The 15,393-nt window shown below is 40.9% G+C and overlaps 1 protein-coding gene across 4 annotated transcripts in view; it reads left to right on the forward strand.

The window, feature by feature from the left end:
• The window catches only part of RXFP1 (relaxin family peptide receptor 1), a 158,932-nt gene that overhangs the window by 70,979 nt on the left and 72,560 nt on the right, over window positions 1–15,393 (forward strand). The window lies entirely within an intron of this gene.

The following is a 15,393-nucleotide window of genomic DNA, read 5'->3' on the forward strand; positions in this document are numbered from 1 at the left end:
ACTTTTCAATATGCTATACAAGCATTCTAATTTGCCAACCAACTCCATTATTACCAATTATCTAAAATCTCTGGTTTCTATAGGAAAACTGACACTCTGTTAGTGATACTCATCTGAAAATAGGAAAAAAAAACTAACTATTCAAAACCTCCCACTGAATGGGCACAAGGTAGGGGTTCATGGCACAACTTTGGGTGCAGGACATAACTACAAAAGGACTTACTGCCCCTTTGTTTCCCCTCCCCCCAACTTGAATCAACATGAGTTTTTCTCCTATGTGGGCATGAATTAAATCATCTATTGGCTTCATATTAGTATGGAGTATATGGGATATTTGGTTTTCCATTCTTGTGATACTTTACTGAGAGGAATGTGGAAAAATGTCATATTTAAAATGTATTCATTCCAGAATACTTAGTGTGAAATTCTGTCAGTAACTTTCCTTAAAACAGTCCAGGAAAAAAGATTAAAAATACAGCAAATTATTCTGAAAAAAAAAAGAAAAGAAAAGAAAACCTCAAAGATGGCCTGCTGCTGTCCATTGCATGAGTAGGCTGGAATTTTCCAGAAAGGATGGCAGAATTGTATCACCATTTTTAGAGTCCAGGCGATTAAAAACTATGAGATGTAGTTATTTCTGTTTGTCTCTAATTGCTTTATTTCCTTTGCCAGCTGCATTTTTTCCCTTCATTGTACAATGTCTGGATAAATTATGCTTCCAAGGCTGTTCATTTTTAAGATATTCACATTTAAATTCTGTTCAATGCTAATGAAGTCTGTAAGTCTTCATGCATATCTGAATCAATAGCATTAAATATATTTGTTGTCATGTAAAATATAATATCTTAGCATAAAGAACAAGAAAATACAATTAAAAAAGCATTTTTAGAGTGATCACTTACAACTGAATAATACATGGTCAAATGAAGTATCTTTTTTAATGGAAAGGGGAAGTTTTTCCTCACTCAAAATAAGGCTAGGCATAGTGGCTCACACTTGTAATCCTAGCACTCAGGGAGGCTGAAGAGGGAGATCTTTGAGCTTAGGAGTTCAAGATCAACCTAGAAAGAGTTTTTCTACTAAAAATAGAAAAATTAGCAAGGCATTGTGGTGAGCACCTGTAGTCCCAGCTTCTTGGGAGGCTGAGGCAGAGGGATTGCTTGAGCCCAGGAGTTTAAGGCAGCTGTGAGCTAGGCTGAACTCTATCATAAAAAAAAAAAAAAACAGAGAGAGAGAGAGAGAGAGAAAGAAAACAAAAATTGTTACGGGATATCCTAAAACATAACTCCAAAAATTTCTCCTTTATTGTCTTAACCTATTTAAACATTGACACCAATAATGGTTATTAAAATGGAAAAATAAGTCAAATAGTGAAAATAAAATTGGAGGGTGTGGAACCCACAGCTGGGTGGGTAGGGCACCGGCCCATACACAGAGGCTGGTGGGTTTGAACCCAGCCTGGGCCAGCTAAAAAAAACAGTAACACCTAACACAACAACAACAAAAATAGCTGGGTGTTGTGGCAGGCACCTGTAGTTCCAGCTGCTTGGGAGGCTGAGGCAGGAGAATCGCTTAAGCCCAAGAGTTTGAGGTTACTGTGATCTGTGAGGCCATGGCACTCAACCCAGGGAGACAGCTTGAGACTCTGTCTCAAAAAAAATAAATAAATAATATAAGAGAGAGTCTCTGAAAAAAATAAAACACTAAGTGAATTAAACTGACTTCCCATATGTTGAACTATAATATGAACTGATAATATTTAGAAAGAGCTGATACTTTTGTATTATCACAGAACTTTAAACAAGCACTCTTGAGTATTCTGTGCCAGTCTTCTCAGAAATCCCATAAATAATTTCTCTTTAACTGAACACTAAGTATAAAAAATTAAAAATCTCAGTACAAAGAGCATGGAGATAGCAAACCTCTGGACATTTTTCATGGACACAATGCAAGCAAAATCAGTAGATTCAAAAAACGTTTTTAGTTGAATTCATAGAGTTTCTTCCCTTCTAAAATATTTAGACAATATGAAACTTACGTACAGACGCAGACATACATATGTCAAAATGGATTGCATTGTTGTCATAATAATTTTGATCCTTGTTAATAAACTCCAACATACTAATGTACAGAATTTTTGTGAATTATGCCATTTAGTATTATATAATCCCCATATAATTTTCATATTTTTTCCCATGTGCCACTAACTCATTTTTCATCTCTACTCAGACCTGTCACAGACTTAATCAAATAGAGGAGAGGCCCCCCAAAAATCTTTATGTCATCGGAGCAGTGTTTGGTGTGACAATAACAAACCAAAAAGAGGGACTTTTCAGTTTTTCAGCTAGAAGACACATGGGGGAACACATCCGGCTAAATACCAATAGAATCTGATTACAAAAAGTGAGGGATCTCATTTGGAATCTTCTATGTCCAATTTCCACTAAGTGCACACTCAGTAATAAAAATGAAATGTTAAAGTAGTGTTGAATGCTTAGTCCCCACTGAATTAATTCCCTGCATCTAGATTTTTATTTAAAATAAATTCTTTGGGCTCGGTGCCCATAGCACAGTGGTTATGACGCTGACCACATTGCACCAAGGCTGGCGGGTTCGAACCCAGCCCAGGCCAGCTAAACAACGACAACTGCAACAAAAAAAAGGGCAGGCGTTGTGGCAGGTGCCTGTAATCCCAGCTACTTAGGAGGCTGAAGCAAGAGAATCACTTAAGCCCAAGAGTTGGAGGTTGCTGTGAGCTGTGACACCACAGCACTCTACTGAGATGACATAGTGAGACTCTGTCTCTAAAAAAAAAGACACTTGGGGGAATACATCCCCCAACATGTATTTTATTTTAATAATAAAATGAAATAAATTCTTTGCATTTCCACATTAGAATTTGTTAGTATTCCTTTTCCTGTTACAAACAGGTGGCAGTACAAGGAAGGCCCCCAGGGGTCACACCGCCCCAATCTCATCCTGGAGCTAGGTGGAATTATTGTACTGAGGCCGAGCTCTGATGCCTCTCCTCTGTACACTCCCTCATTACCACTTTAACAGCCTTGTCTACACAGAAAGGATAAAGACATTTGCCAGTCTGGTTCCGTATCACCATTTCTATAACTCATTGGGAAAATGAAAAACCTCTTCTAGTATATTTTGAGTGGTGTACTGGGTTAGTATCTGCCCAAAATTTGTGTTCACCCAGCACCTCTGAATGTGATGTAACTTGGAAACAGGGTCTTTGGAAATACCATGGAGGTAAGGATCGAGGTCATACTGGATTAGGGCAGGCCCAAAATAATCCAGTGGCAGTGTCCTAGCAAGAAACAGAAAATGGCATACAGAGATCCAGAGAGAAGGCAGCCACGTGTGAGTGGCCTGACGCTGCCACAGCCGACGGGCCCCAGGAGCCACCAGAAGATAAAAGAAGCAGGGAAAGATGGTCCCCTGGAGACTTCAGGGACAGTGGGACCCTGATGTATGTACCAGATTCTGGCCTCCAAAACCGTGAGAGGATAAATTTCTGCTGTTTTAAATCACCAAGTTTGCGGTAATGTGTTACAGCAGCCCTAGGGACAGGGAATAAAAAGTGTCACACACCCCCCATTAATCTAAAGTGACATTATGATCAATACAAAATCCTCATCCAGATAAAAGCAATCATGAGAGTTTAGTGTTTGTGAATTCTTCTGCAATGAGCCATTCTTACGTGTAATTGTATATGGCATGAGACCTCCTAAAGATGACGTCTGCTGTTCACATACAATGGGAGTTGTCCTGTATGTGAGCGTGTGCTTTTCACCAAGTGTTTTGTATTCTTTGAAGTCATGGCCAATCAAGTACAGCCACAAGAGGAGACACCAGAGAGGCTCAGAAAGACAAAAGTGCATGACATTCGCAGGTCCTGGAGACCCGAGGCAGGGCACGCCACAACGGCTGTGTGGGACAGACACCAGCATGGCCAGGAGGCAGAAGAGGAGGGAGGGGATGGCTTTCAGCAAGAGTCTTTATTGAGGCTTCTGAGGGAAAGGCAGGGCAGGGCTAGGTGAGCTCGTCTGAGTAATTTTGAGCAGGCATGGGATGATCACAGAAGAGGAGTATCACCTCTGACGGAGGCCGTGTAGCTCTGGATCCAGGTTGCATATCAAGGGCATGCTCTGGGCTAGGGCTTTGTTCTCTCTAACAAGTTGCCTAGCCCTGGGAGTGACAGTCTCTCCCCATAGAAAGGTTTTTTTCAAGATGCCAAAACATCATCTACCAGGTTGGACATTTAAGTTCAGAAACGCATCCTGACCTGAGTGCTACACACTTCATTGCTGAATATCACTATGGTCACCTTCAAAGGATTCCCCTTGGCCACCTAGAAACCATAGTGATATTCAGCAATGAGGTGGGTAGTGCTTTCTAAGGATGAGTTTGTGAACCTAATTGACCAAAGGAGACAATATTTTTTGAATTAATGTCACGATACATATAAGTAGTTTCCATCCTTTGTGCTTAACAACAAAAAAGTAAACAAACCTATTAAATACTGGGCAAGAGACATGAACAGAACTTTCTTCCAAGAAGATAGATGAATGGCAGAAAAAATGCTCATCATCCCCATGCATCAGAGAAATGCAAATCAAAGCCACCCTGAGACATCAACTAACCCCAGTGACAACGGCCCACTCACAAAATCCTGAAAGCTACTGATGCTGGTGAGGATGTGGAGAGAAGGGAACACTTTTACACTGCTGATGGGACTGCAAACTAATACAGCCTTTTTGGAATAAAGTATGGTGCATCCTTAAAGAGCAAAAAGTAGACCAATACAGACAATTTTATGACCCAATTCATAACATCTAGAAATGGATTAATCTAAACAAGTGATTTTCCAGGTTTATCAGGCAACCAATCAGCTACAAGATTTGTTAAAACACAGATTGCTGGCCCCACTTCTAAAGTTCTGATTCTTATCTAAATGCAAAATCAAACATTTTTCAAAGTATATTAACAGGTGTCACATAAAGAAAGGGTTAAACAAAGTTAAAGCTATTTGTTTATTGCCCACATTCTTCATTCGTCATAATAGCATGCATTATTAATTCCAAGTGGGGATATAAAATACAGCATTTCCTGCTCATCATCTTTAATCATCAGAGAAATGCAAATCAAAACTACTTTGAGGGGCGGCGCCTGTGGCTCAAGGACTAGGGTGCCGATCCCATATGCCGAAGGTCGCGGGTTCAAAGCCAGCCCCGGCCAAAAACCACAAAAAAAAAAAAAAAAAAAAACTACTTTGAGATACCATCTAACTCCAGTGAGACTAGCCTATATCACAAAATCCCAAGTCCAGAGATGTTGGCGCGGATGTGGAGAAAAGGGAACACTTTTGCCCTGCTGGTGGGAATGCAAAAATAATACATTCCTTTTGGAAAGAGATATGGAGAACACTTAGAGATCTAAAAGTAGATCTGCCATTCAATCCTGTAATCCCTCTACTGGGCATATACCCAGAAGACCAAAAATCACGTCATAACAAAGATATTGGTACCAGAATGTTTATTGCAGCCCAATTCATAATTGCTAAGTCATGGAAGAAGCCCAGGTGCCCATCGATCCACGAATGGATTAATAAATTGTGGTATATGTACACCATGGAATATTATGCAGCCTTAAAGAAAGATGGAGACTTTACCTCTTTCATGTTTACATGGATGGAGCTGGAACATATTCTTCTTAGTAAAGTATCTGAAGAATGGAAGAGAAAGTACCCAATGTACTCAGCCCTACTATGAGACTAATTTAGGGTTTTCACATGAAAGCTATAACCCAGTTACAACCTAAGAATAGGGGGAAGAGGGAGGGGAAGGAGGGGGGAGGTGGGTAGAGGGAAGGGGATTGGTGGGATTACACCAGCGGTGCATCTTACAAGGGTATATGTGAAACTTGGTAAATGGTCTGTGAAGCTAGTGAATGATGCCCCATGATCATATCAATGTACGCAGCTATGATTTAATAAAAAAATAAATGAATAAATAAAATACAGCATTTCCCAAACATACTTTACCATAGAACTCTCTTCTCAAGGATTATCCTGGGAAACTACTTGAAACCTGACACCATGACAAGTTAATGCACCCAAGAAATTTTGACCTTTCCCATCCACAGCCAAACCGCATCCCTTGCCTTCATGTCCCAATGCCGATGTCAAGGGAATCCAAGAGAGGGAGACACAGTCTACAAAATTCAAATTGGTGTGTCTAATCCACCTTCCCATAAAATTAAATTATAATCAATACTTAATGCAAATCAAATAATGTTTTAGCATTTCATGTACTTTATACACTTATAAGTGTTAGTAAGAGCTAAATTTCAACTGTTTTTAAAGTAACTTAGGCTCATGCCTATAATCCCAGAACACTAGGAGGCCAAGGCAGGAGGATTGCTTCAGCTCAGGAGTTCAAGACCAGCTTGAGCAAGAGCTAGACCCCATTTCTACCAAAAATAGAAAAACTAGCCAAGCATGGTGGTACACCCCTATAATCTCAGCTACTCAGGAGGCTGAGGCAGAAGAAGCCTTTGAACCCAGGAGTTTGAGGTTGCAGTGAACTTACGATGATGCCACTCCACTCTAGCCCAGGCAACGGAGCCAGACCCTGTCAAGAAAGAAAGAAAGGAGGAAGGGAGGGAGGGAATGAATATAAAAATACATAGCTTAAGGAGACTATTTCCTACTTTACTATAAAAAAAGAGATAATATATATGTAAGAATGGTATGAAGCAGATTACAGTAAGTGTAGTAAGAGAGTTATAAGCAAAATATTCTTAAACTGGGGACCACCTACATTAATCTTATTTAAGTGTCTTAGACTCTCTGATTGTCAACCCTCAGCAACTTTGCTAAAGAAAAGAAATATACCCCCTCTGATTGAGAGGACTTTTCTGTTGTTAAATCTGGCTGTCTCCCCCTGCAAGATGAGGCAAGTCCTGGTTGACTGTGGAAATTTGTATTTTAGATGAGTGCCTCAGTTAGCAAATTTTATTTTCATGTAAGGGTAACAACTTTCTCTGAAGTATCTTTAAAAACAGCGCTCCAATTATTCCTTCATTCACCAAATATCTAATGGGCTCATGCAGCATGCAAGATAATATTTTTCTTGATCTATGCTTTTAATTTTTATTTACAGCATTATCTATTATTTTTAACTAAAAAATATTTCTTAATAAAAGTGTTTTGTTTTGTTTTTTCTTGATGATGGTTACACAGCACTACTGATATATCCTGGAAACCATATCCTCTTCCATGATAATTCTCTCAGTACAGAGCTCTTTACATGACCCCGGGTTGCTTCAAGAAAAGTTAGAGAATCAAATTCCATCAGGATAGGTACTAAAGTATAAGAAACCATCCTGTCCACTGCCCCCTACATCCTTAAAATATGAAGGATGCAGCATTTAAAATATAAAACACATATATCAAAAGTTGTTTTCTTAAAAATGCCTAACTCCCAACTTGGCAATTTTGGCAGCATTTCCCACGTTCTATCTTCCTGCCTTCTTTTGGGACGAAGTAATCAGTAGGGTGAAGAAAATGCTTTGGGAAGGCGGAAGGGAAGGTAAAAGCTAATTACTAAAAAGCTCGTTTGTTTGAAGAGGTTGCTATTTTAAAGGAGATCACTCCACAAAATACATGCGCTAATGTGGGGAAGGATAGCAAGTTTGTCCTCTTTGTTTCTGTTACTCTAAAATTCCCCCCCTGATAGCGTCTCTCTTCCTCCCCTGCCCCTCTGTGCATGTGAGAGGGAGAGAGAAAGAGCTCAGGTGCAGCGCGGGAGAACAGGGGGGAGGTTGAGCAGGAGAAAGGGGAGAGAGGCGCAAACTGCATCAGCCACGTCTGCATCTGGGACTACAATGCTGCGACGAGGGCCACAGATAGTGAAGCCTTTAAAAGAGAAGACTGCAAGAGAGCGGTGAGGAGAACAACACAGAGGACGCCACGCCCATGCTTTTAAGCGCTGCACTGTCAGTGGTAACAATGCAGCAAACGCAAGCCGCGCATTCCTGACAGCTTGGTTAAATACAGGCTCCGGTAACTGGGCATCCTACCCAGAAGGAAAAACATCCTTTTATCACAAGGACACTTGCGCGAGACTGTATATTGCAACTCAATGTACAATCGCCAAAATGTGGAAACAGCCTAAATGCCCACCAGCCCAGGAATGGATTAACAAGCTGTGGTATATGGTGGTATATGTATACAATGGAATATTATTCAGCTATTTAAAAAAATGGAGACTTTACATCCCTTCGTATTAACCTGGATGGAAGTGGAAGACATTATTCTTAGTAAAGCATCACAAGAATGGAGAAGCATGAATCCTATGCACTCAATTTTGATATGAGGACAATTAATGACAATTAAGGTCACGGTGGGAATGGGGGAAAGGAAGAGCAGAGAGAGGGAAGGAGGGAGGGGGTGGGGCCTGGGTGTGTCCCACACCTTTTAGGGGCAAGACACCATTGCAAGAGGGACTTTCCCTAACAAACGCAGTCAGTGTAACCTGGTCTGTTGTACCCTCAATGAAACCTCAACAATTAAAAAAAAGAAGAAGAAGAAGAAGCAGAGGCAAGCACAGCCACATCTCTGGCCGTCACCCAAGCTCTCAACTCACAAATCTCAGAGCAGCTGTGGAACACCACCCACCCGAGCCTGTGTCCTGGAAGGCTGTCACCTCCCCTAATTTCCATCCCAGTGCCTGAGGTACAGGTGGATGTGTCCGTAATGGGAGCAGGGACACCAACGGGAGACGTGCCTTCTCCTCCCACAGGGAGAACCCAGGCCCCAGCGGCCTGCAGGGTCAGCTCCCTCAGAACCTCACAAGCCCGCTTCTCACTTGCTATTTGCAAACACACAAAAATCTTATAAGAATAATCAATGCCTCGACATCCCCAGCGCCTAACGACTTACCTACTCACATGCTTTATTGGTAACCTCCACAAAGGTTTAACAGTTCATGACACGCTACTATGGCAATTGATATTTGGTAAACTGTTTACTAAGCGCTTAATAATTTGCAGTACTTTTGTTGATGAGCTTACAGCCCAGTAAATAACTACTTCTAGTTGTTATTTATATGAATTTTTATCACATAATTCTGACATAAGAGCCTGAAGAACAGAAATGAAACAGACAACAGAAAAACAGATAATAAGCAGCAATAGCTAAATGTTCAAGGTCAATGTCACACAAAAGTTGGAATTCTATAGGAGAAATTTAAACCGATTGAATGATTTCTTTGGCCTGGAAAAGAAAACATGGTCATAATTTTATTATTATAATGCTTTAGCTGTTTGTTGTTGTTGTTTGAGACAGAGTCTCAAGCACACTATGTAGAGTGCTATGATGTCACAGCTCACAGCAACCTCCAAATCTTGGGCTTAAGCAATTCTTTTGCCTCAGCCTCCCAAATAGCTGGGACTACAGGCGCCCGCCACAATGCCTGGCTATTTTTTGGTTGTGGCTGTCATTGTTGTACAGCAGTTCGGGCTGGATTCGACCCTGCCAGCTCCAGTGTACGCAGCTGGTGCCCTAGCCGCTGTGAGCTACAGGTGCCAAGTCAATGCTTTAGCCGTTTTTAATAAATCTGTTTCTTAGTCAAATCACTTAAACTTCTCAGGATGAATTTTTCCATCTGAAAATGGAGGTGATAACAAGAACCAAGCACAGTTATCCTAGAGTTCAACATAGGAGACATTTGCTGAATATGAGTTCTCTGAGTCCTAAATGCTATTATTCAAATTTCTGTTAAAATGAGAGAATTAAAATTTCTCACAGAATTATCCTTATCTTATGTCTAAAGATAATAAACCAAGTTTGTGAAAGTAAAAACTTGCCAAAAATTCAGCAAAGTCAGCCAAACCAGGAAGGGGGACAACCCGGGGCCATAAACTTCAAAACCTGACAGTCAGGGAAACAGATAGATAATTCTGGAGCCCAGAAGAGCAGAACTAGAGCCCTGACCCCATTCCCAGAACAGGAAAATGCTGAAAGTGTCACTGGTGTTCCTTTAGAGGAACTATTAAAAAAAAATAAAAACTCCTCTGAAATTCTGAAATGTAGGGTTCAGAACTGATGCACTTTCTTGTCCTCCCTCACAAGATTCCACTTGAGCTTCACAAATTAACTAAATGTCCAATCATATTTAAATCAGGCCTTAATCCCACAATTTAATCAGTCCCTGTATCTATCAGGATTTAAAGAAAAAAAAAAAAAAACAGAAACTGTTCTAGGTATGCTGAAAAAATTAGATATGTGGAAAATTCTCAGAAGGGCTGGGGAGAGTGGGAATGAGCAAGGCCCCCAGCCCAGAACTGAGAGAGCTGTGGCCATCTGGTCCTACTGCCCCCACCCCAACACAGCTGCATCTGACACCCACAGAGCCGGTACCCCCTGAAATGTCCTGCCACTGCCACAACACTCCTATGCCTCTGACACAGCTGTAGGAGAATGACCTTGGCCCTGCCTCTCTCCTGCCAACCCAAATGCACAGGAGTGTATCCCAGACCCTAGCTAGACAGCTGCTCAGTCTTTGCTTACAGAGATGCACCCATGAAGGCGAGTCGAGTGGAGCTGAGTCAATCTACGGTACACTCCACCACAGGCCCACTGCAGTGGTAGGGTACAACGGCAATTCCCTCACCATCTGTCCCTTTGGAAACTCAACATCTGTATGCAGAGGCCTCTCGGTTTCATTTAAGCCACCCTTGAGTTCAGATTTCAGTCAACAATCTAGCAAACTCAGGCTTGAGCTAGCTCACTGCGTCCTGGTCTTGCACTGTGAGAAATCATTCCCACACCAATTCCCTGGGTTCCTGCTTACACAAAAGAGAAAACCTTTTATGTGCCAATTTTCTCTTTTGAAGAGGCGTGCTGAGGCATGCTGGGGTCTGATTCTAGTTATAATAGGTCAGAAAGCAAAGAGACAGGGCAATGAGAGGGCCTGAGGAGAGCTGACAACTTATTTACCGAGGCAAGTAACCAGCACATCTTCAAACCCCAGGCAACCGCATCAGACAGGAAAAGGAGCTGATTCTGCTGGCCAGGGTGGGTCAGGGAGGCCGGGATTTAGGGCCCTCAAATTTAACTGCACACACATACAGTACAATTCACAGGGTCCCCCTCTTTTCAAATCAGTGACAGGAGATAAAAGATTATCTTAGTGTAGTCATGGAAAGCTCTGAGCTTTCATGAGCTGATAATGTAAAACCCTGAGCTAGTCTTTTTATTCTCTCCAGAGCTAACTTCTGGGCCATCCCACTTCACAATCCTCAAAATTTCTCTTTTTTCATTCTAATAATTTAAACCACTTTGCCAGAGTTTAGCCTTCTAAGAAGCATATTATTCCAGGCAGCCATCGTGATGATTTAAGTGACTTTCAGTGTCACTGTAGACCGTAAGTTATGAGAATACCATTTTCTTATTGTAACTAGATTATCATCATCTTCTAAATCAAACAGCTCAGATAACCAATCCAATGTTTCTATCCTTGAGAGTCCGTCACCCACAGCCCCCTCTGAAAAGAGGAAACAGAAACCACTCTAGATATTTGGGGAAAGGGGTTTAACAACAAAAGATATTTCATACAGGGAAGAGGAGTTTACAGAATCATTTTAAAGGTGATTTTACTCTCATAAAAATGGGAGTCAGAGGCAGGGAATGTACCACCTGTAATTGCCACATGAAGATCAAGAAGCATTTGCTGCTGCCACCCCTGCTGCTGCTAATCCTCTGTTTGCACTCAGCAAGCCGGGACTCTGAGGCTCCAGCCAGGACTCTGTGGCTGGCTACTTAACCACCCAGAATTCCACTAGGTACCCTTCAGGCTAGAGTTCATAAACTTCAGGTCTCACATGCCTGCATCCATTAGTAGAAGCCTATCTGTAACAAGAACCTTAGCTGCATGGGGTCAGGAAAGCATGTATTTAAGTTACTAACTTCTGAAAAACAAGAAAGCAATCGAAACTAAAGACAGAATGGAGGAGGAACATTTGTTCAGAAACCCACCATAGTCTCAGAATTTATTGTCTCTGTTTGTTATACACATATACACTTGGTCTTTCAAATGTCCTTCTTGGCCTTTTTTTTTTTTTTTTTTGAGACAGAGTCTCATTCTGTTGTCCTGAGTAGAGTGCTGTGATATCATAGTTCACAGCAACCCAAACTCCTGGGCTCAAGTGATCCTCTTGCCTCAGCCTCCCAGGTAGCTGAAAACACAGGCGCCAGCCACAACACCCAGTCAGTTTTTCTAATTTTGGTAGAGACGAGGTCTCACTCTTGCTCAGTGGCCTCACACTTCTGAGCTAGCTGAGGTCTCAAGCTCTGAGCTCAAACCATCTACTTGCCTTGGCCTTCCAGAATGCTAGGATTACAGGCATGAGCCATCACAACCAGCTCCTCTCAGCCTCTTATTTCTCTACCTCAGATGCCATCAAGATGTTAGGGGCCTAGCAGTCACCTTGAACTGGTTCCTGGATGTTCGATGACTGGTGTTTGCTGGATCCTAGCATGTTGTTCCTTGCCCCCTAGTTACTGGTGGCCGGCTGGAGTCCTGCACTCTAGTCTGCAGTTGGTAAACCTGAGGCATATCAGTTCTCTCCTTCTGAATCAAGATATCATCGTGCCACTTTGCCACTTTTATTACAAAAACTTCTGTAATAGAGAAATTTTAAAACTAATGAGGAATGCTAAATAAAGAAAATATTACAAATACCATATTTAAATAATGTCTTTTTGCCAATTTTTTACTTTCATTGGGACTTCTAAAACGATGTCTAATTTTAGAAGTATAGATAGCATTTGTGTAAAAATAACTTTCCTCTCTGAAACGTAATTTTTAGGGAGCAGTTAATAGGCAATGGAAAAACACAAGAATAGCCTCAAGAAAAGGAAAATCATTCAAGTTACAGTTGATCAGGTCTGAGCTGCGTCCAATCAACTTTACCCTTCTGTTTGGGGCAGTTTGATAGATGTGAGGATTATTCACAAATACAGAGAATTTGGAGAATAACAAGTGTACACAGGAAAAGACAAGGAGTTCCATTTTGGCAACATTGAGTTTAACATACTTGTGGTAGATTGAGTACATGTTACACAACAGAAAAAGTGAGGTCTGGAGATATAGTCTGAAAGTCCACCAATCGGGGTGAAAACTATGGAAATCAGTTTTACCAACTCCACGCAACTGAGCAAGGTTGTAATATCTGAAATTAATCAGAGATACAGACTGTGCATAGATGGTGTGAGCCAAGTTCACAGGGTACTTTATTCCAACTTGTCCAGTCAGAGAGAGACAGACCACACTCACAGGAAATAAGTCACGTGAAGTATATTAACTACCTACAGAGAAGCAAGGGACAAAAGCAGCCTGGGATCCACTGTAAGCTGCTCCCCCAAGACTCAAGAAAGTTTCCCAGGGCAGATGGAGTCTTGACTACACAGGCCCCATTAGCACTGTGACTGAGAGACCCTAAAAGATGGGTGCCTGGGTTACATACCTCAGGGGCAATGTGACTCACTGGGAAATCTTTGAAGGACATCCTGCTTCCAGAGAAAGTTCCTTCCCAGCTCAAGACATTACCCTCCCTCCAAGGGACAGGAATAAGACCTGGGAAGTTTCAGGAAGTTCCTCCTCATCACAGCACGTTGAATTTCCGGAATATTTACAGTTATCTTTGAGAACCACAGCAAGAAATGGGGGAGAAATGGGGCTGTCCGAGCCTATCCCCAAAACCATCCTACACATGACATTTTATAAAGGCCATGCTAGATTTAATACCAACTTATGGAAATAGGACAACTTTTTATAATTCCTCTTTCTGTTTATAAGCTTGGGCATCCTTAAGCAGCCCTTACAGCATTTGGAAAATTAAAAGCTCTGCAGAGAATCACATTCAAACCCCCCACAAGGGAATGAAGTTTGTCCCATCTGTAAAGATCTCCAGAGAAGCTGCTCCTTCATCCTTACTCATTAGCCCCTTCCCACACAGTGCTGGCTTCATCAGCCCTCACATTCAAATAGAACTGAAAGATCATGAGGAATTTAGTGAGAAAACTTTTCCTTCAGCCCCCCACCTGGAGACTATTATTATTTTGGTCTGCTTTTTTTAAATTATATACAATTTTAATGTAAGAATCAAAAAATATAGATAAGAAAATATGTAACCACCCAGAGAATAATCACATTGAATACTATGATTCAGAAGAAGAAGAAGAAGAAGAAGAAGAAGAAGAAGAAGAAGAAGAAGAAGAAGAAGAAGAAGAAGAAGAAGAAGAAGAAGAAGAAGAAGAAGAAGAAGAAGAAGAAGAAAAGAAAAGGAAATAAAAGAAATGAGATCATGCTAGTCATGTTTTCTTCCTTTTTAAATTTAATTATTACAACCATCTATCCATGTTTATACATCTTAAACACTAGTTTTAATGATTGGAGAAGATTTAGGGAAACATAATTAAAATGCTAAGAACAGTGTGATACTTTTTTATATGTCTAAAATACTGCTTCTTAAAATGTGCTCTAAATGCTACTTAGAAACATCAATAGTGCTTATTAAAAATGTGGTATACTTTAAAATAACAAAGAGAGTAGAATTGGAATGTTCCTAACACAAAGAAATCATAAATACTTGAGGTGGTAGATATCCCTGTTACCCCAATTTGATTATATACATAGTACACCTGTATCAAAATATCACACACAAAGTATCAATCTGATGAAGAGTTGATAACTAGAATGTACAGAAAATTCAAATTAATTAACAGAAAAAGAGTAGACAATACCGTCTACCTCTGGGCAAGAGATAAGAACAGAACTTTCTTTGTCGAAGACAGATGAATGGCTAATAAACATTTGAAAAAATGCTCAACATTCATGATCGTCAGAGAAATGCAAATCAATACCACCCATGAGATATCAACTAACCCCAGTGAGAATGACCCACATCACAAAGTCTCAAAGCTGCAGATCCTGGTGTGGATGTGGCGAAAAGGGAAAACTTTTACACTGCTGGTGGAACTGCAAACTAGTAACGACCTTTTTGGAGAATGGAAGAAGTATGGAGAATCCTCAAAGAACTCAAATTAGACCTCCCATTTGATCCCGCAATCCCATTACTGGGCATCTACCCAGAAGGAAAAAAATCCTTTTATCTTAAGGGACAGCTGCACTAGACTGTTTATCACAGCTCAATTTACAATTGCCAAAACACGGAAACAGCGTAAATGCCCACCAACCCAGGAATGGATTAACAAGCTGTGGTATATGTATACCTTGGGATACTATTCAGCATTAAAAGAGATGGAGACTTTACATCTTTTGTAGTAACCTGGATAGACGTGGAACACATTCTTCT

Source organism: Nycticebus coucang, chromosome 1, assembly GCF_027406575.1.
Source record: "Nycticebus coucang isolate mNycCou1 chromosome 1, mNycCou1.pri, whole genome shotgun sequence".
In the NCBI taxonomy this organism is placed as follows: Eukaryota; Metazoa; Chordata; class Mammalia; order Primates; family Lorisidae; genus Nycticebus; species Nycticebus coucang.